The sequence below is a fragment of the Fukomys damarensis genome, unplaced genomic scaffold, assembly GCF_012274545.1.
Source record: "Fukomys damarensis isolate Sample0158 unplaced genomic scaffold, DMR_v1.0_HiC HiC_scaffold_37, whole genome shotgun sequence".
Lineage (NCBI taxonomy): Eukaryota > Metazoa > Chordata > Mammalia > Rodentia > Bathyergidae > Fukomys > Fukomys damarensis.
The window spans coordinates 13201968-13207248 of record NW_022900949.1 but is presented as its reverse complement, the minus strand read 5'-3'; the positions used below and the strand labels follow the sequence as shown (position 1 = coordinate 13207248).

Genomic DNA, 5281 nt, shown 5'->3' with positions numbered 1-5281 from the left:
TTTTGGTACCGTGGATTGAACTCTGGTCCTTGCACTTGGAAGGCAGGCCACCGAAACACTGAGCTAAATCCTCAGTCCCTTTTTCTTTATTTTTCCATGTAACCCATTGGTTATTCAGAATTGTTTTGTTAAGTTTCCATGCATATTAAATTCTATCTGTTTATTTTGCTCTTGATCTCCAATTTTATCACACTATGGTGTGATAAAATATTGAGGAATAACTTCAATTACTTTCAACTTACTTAAATATGTTCTATGAACATTATGGGGTATATTTTGGAGAACATCCCATGTGCAGTTGAAAAGAGTGTGTATTTCTTCTGGAGTGGAACTCTCTGTAAACATCTGTTAAAGCCATTTAATCCAGAGTTAGACTGAGTTCTAGTATTTTCTTGTTTATGTTCTGTCAAGATGATCTACCTACTTGTGACAGTGTGGTACTGAGGTCCCCTACTATCACTGTATTAGTGCTTTTTTATTTTTCATGTCTGTTAGTGTTTCTTTTATTAGTATTTAATACATATATATTAATGATTGTCATCTCTTCCTCTTGGATTGTTCCCTTTCAAGAATGAAGTGACTTTCTTTGTGTCTCTTAGTGTTGGTTTGAAATCTTTTTATCTGAACATAGGATAGCTATTTCTGCTTTTTCTAGGTTCCTGTTGCATGGGTTATTGTTTTCCATCCTTTGACTGAAGTTTGTGAGATTCTGTGTAAATTAAGTGGTGTGTTTCTTTTATGGAGCATATGGTTAGATCTTGCTTCTTGGTGCATTCTATCAGTCTAATTCTTTTCATTGGTGAATTGAGAACATTGGCATTTATGGTTATAACTGATTTGTTTTGACTTTTCCTTATCATGGCATTTTCTTGTTTTTGGGTTCTCCCCTGTTGCACTTAATTTCATGTTGTGCCTGAAAGATTCATTCTGCTGGGTTCCATGAGCTTTTGACCTGCATTGACTTTTACTAAGATTTTCTTTAAAACTTTTTTGAGTGTCAGTTTCATATTCAGGAAGTTTGTTATGTGTTCTGAGCACCCATGTGCAGCTCTGGCCCATATGGCCTTCTCCCTGCAGTGTGATATAAAATAAGCCATAATGACATATCACTTGACTTCTTTTAAGAAGAAGTAACAAATACCAGCTAAGACATGTGGGGGATAAAAGTCATCCTTTTTCACTCTTGGTGGGGATGCGTGCTGGTGCAACTTCTGTGAAAATGTGGCAATTCCTCAAAACTCTAAAATGAGAGGTTTCATTTGACCCAGCTATTCTCCTTCTTGGTATTTTCCTGAAAGTATTAAAATCATCATACCACAGTGATATATGCAGACCCATATTTATAGCTGCACTTTTTGTAATAGCTAAAAATTGAAAACAACCCTAATGTCCATCAACCAATAAATGTATAGATAGGATTTCTGTTTGGTCAACCAAAAAGAATGAGAAACTACAGAAATTTAAATCTAAATGGGTGCCCATTAAGGTCGTGCTCTTAAGGGAAATAAATAGCAATCACATACTTGCAAATATTGAATATTTTCTCTGGTGCGAGAAACTGAAAGTATAAATAAAGATCAAAATATATCATAGATAATAGGAAACAGGAACACAAATCCCAAAGAGGAAGTGGGAGGAGTAGTGTAAAGGAAAGGAATAAATATGAGAATAAGGAGAAATTGAAGCAAAGTTTTTGTAAATATGGAGGGGTGGAAGGGAGGGCAGGGTAATGGGGAAAAATAAGAACCAGATATCATTTTAAGAGCTAAATACCTTATTAATCATACACCTAAAATGTACCAATAAACTAAATGATAAAAGAGAAACCATTATTTTGAACAACTTGGTGATCATGTGCAACATTTTATTAAGAGAAATTACCAATAAACTCAATGAGGGAAAAATAAAGAGAAATGAGCCAGATTTTGAAAGATAAACAATATAGGGGATCACATATGGAATATAAAATATTGAAACTCATAAAAATAGAGTGAAAATGGTGGATAGTAGCACTTGTGAGTCATTGGAATTGGATAAATTTTGATTAAAAGATCTAAAGTTTTAGCTAGAGAGGAGGAAAATTTTAAGAGGTCTAATGTAAATCATTAGTTGATTACTGTGATTTACAAGAATAAATGTACTTGAAATAGAAAAGTAACACACATGAGGAAATATTTGAAAACACATATCTGATAAGGGTCGTGAATTTAAAATTTATAAAGAAATGTTATACATCAGAAGAAAAATAACACAGTACACTATTGCAAAATGAGCAAAAATTTGATGACATTTCTGCATATAAATCAATGAAATATTCACCAAACCCTTGTGAAAAATGTTTAAACATGAATAAACTGAAAGCAAAAGCATAATTTGTTACTACTTTACATCTGTATCAACTTGATTGGCTCAAGAGCCTCCAGAGGGATTGGAGGATCACATTTCTGGATGTCTCTGATGGGGTCACAGAGACATAGCTTTGAGTACTAGATATGTGTTCTCTCCCTTTTGGACATGTATCCCTTGAGACATGAACAGAGCAGCTGTGCTCCAACATGCCCTTCCACCATATCTCTTCCCTCAAGTCAGGCAAACATGGACAGAAATTCCCAAAGAATGAGCCAAACTAAATGTGTTTTCTTTTAGGTTGTGAGTGTGGGTGTCAGGAAAGCTGACTGCTACACATCCTATAGAAAACTTTAATTTGATTAAATAGAAAATTAAAAGCATTAGTGCAAAGATGTTAGAAACTTTATATATTGCAATGTAAAAAATGTTTGGTTATTCTTGAAGATATTAAACATAAAATGAACTTATAATCCAGAAGATAGTTCCATTTCCACATATATTAGTAATTATAGAGAAGTATACTCATTTGATGATTAAAAACTAGGGAAGGTTGTTAAAAACACTTGTTATATCACTTTGTCATTGTGAGAATGTCATAGTGTGTGATTACACAAACAAATGTCACTAGGACATCACTGAGAAAAACAAACTTTTAGGATAGGGTTGCTGGACCTGTGGCATAGAAGCCACAGTGGGCTGTTTGTATCACTGAAAACTCTCAAAAGTTTGCCATCATTGTTTCAGGATGATCACAGCATATCCTGTCTGTCACTGTCTGAACCACCATTATATTTAAGAGAAACAAATGCAAATGTATTTGTAGGACTACAAACAAATGAATAAATTTGCATGCATATCTTATCACACCACTGTTCATAGTATTCAAAAAATTGCACTCACCTGCATGTTCAGAAATTAACAAATATGTAAACAGCCTGTGGGTATACGCATTACAATATTATTCATCCATTAAAAGAAATGCAGCAAGTAAGCATTATCAAATAAAAGAGTCCAAATGAAGGAGCAGGAAAGGGAAAGAAGGAATAAGGAAGGTAAGTAAGAAAAAACAATTAAATGAAGATACAAGGGAAGGAAGGAATAAGAAAATAAGGACATAAAGAAAGATGAGAAAAAGGGGGAGTCACAAAGTATTTCAGAATTCTCAAGGCACTATATCATTATGAATAAAATGTGTAAACTTGAGTTCAAAGGTAGATTCCTGCTTTATTTTAAAAATATAATCATTGATTTTTATTAAAAAAGTAGGACAACAAAGGAGTGTGTCTTCAGTGTGAGTATCCAATTAGGGTGCATACTGGTCTGAGCCTTTTCTGTTCAGAAATTAGGTGAATTTAAGAAATAGTTCAAGGAAAGAATTTCAAGATATATTAGTGTCAGGGATCAAACTGGGGACCTTGCTCTTGCAAAGCAGGTGGCAGAACTGCTGAGCTAAATCCCAGGCCCTCAAGATGATATATTCATACATACAAAGAGTCAAGGATAGTCTGGAATATCTTCCAGAAAAAATAAACACACGAATAAAGGCAAATAAGTATAAGAACTTTGGTATTCATACAATGATTTGATAATACAGGGTCTGCACGTGATGTAAGTGTTTCCATCATGTCAAAAGTCTCAAACATGTCCATTATTTACCAAATATGAAACTTCATAGATCATGTTAAAGAAAAAATAAGTACTGAGGAAGTTGTTTAAGGGAAACCAATACAAATAAAAGACTCAACAACAGCATAATTGGTGCTTTGGAAATACAAGAATTTAAACATAAAATATACTCCAGAAAAATTTGACATGCAATATATAAAAATACACAGCATTCCTAAATTCACTCAATGAAACCTTGGTTGGTAAGTAAACGGAAGATCAAGAATGAGAGGCTATTCTGTTGAGAAGTGTTCCCAGGGCCCCCTTCACATCCTTGTTCCTCAGGCTGTAGATGAAGGAGTTCAGCATGGGGGTCACCACAGTGTACATAACAGAGGCAACAGAGCTTACATTGGAAGAATGAGTAACAGCTGAACTGAGGTAAACGCCAATTGCTGTTCCATAGAACAAGGAGACCACACAGAGCTGAGACCCACAGGTAGAAAATGCTTTATACTTGATCACAGTGGAGGACATCCTTACTAAGGAGGATAATATCTGAGAATAAGAGAAGAAGATCCCAGTGATGGGGCACACAACCAACATAATAAATGATACATACATTACTATGAATTGACAGTGAAAAAAATATCAAAAGTGGCCATTTTGATAAGTACAGAAAGATCACAGTAGAAATGAGGGATTTCAGTTCCAAAAGAGAAGGTCAGTTTCATCAGCAGGAGAATAAGAAGTAGAGAGAAACAGAAAATTATTATCCAAGACATTAGAACCAGCCGGAAATATAGCCAAGGAGTCATGATGATCATGTATTTCAGGGGATGACAGATGACCACAAAGCGGTCATAGGCCATCACTGTTAGTAGGAAATTATCCATCCCCACGAAAATCATAAAAAAATATACCTGAATGAGGCACTCTGTGTAGGTAATACCTTTCTCGTGTGCCTGGATGTTCAACAGCATCTTTGGGACGGTGGTGGAGGTGAAACAGATGTCCACAAAAGACAGGTTGGAGAGGAAGAAGTACATTGGGGTATGGAGGTGGGAGTCAGAGCTGATGCCTAAGATGATGAGCAGATTCCCTAGTACCGTGACCAGGTACATGGACAGGAAGAGCCCAAAGAGAAAGGGCTACAGTTCAGGATCATCTGTGAGGCCCAGCAGACGAAACTGTGATTCATTTGTGTAATTTTCTCCTCTCATGTCACTGGTTTGTCTTCCAGAGCCGGAAGACATAGCAACATTCAATGAACAGAACCTGAAAGACAGACAGTCACCATTCACAGTGTCACCTCTGGATGGACCAC

General features: G+C 35.6%; 1 pseudogene; it reads right to left on the bottom strand.

The window, feature by feature from the left end:
• Nucleotides 1-4233: 4233 nt before the first annotated feature.
• Nucleotides 4234-5003, bottom strand: LOC104866692 (annotated as a pseudogene).
• Between the last annotated feature and the right edge of the window lie 278 nt (nucleotides 5004-5281).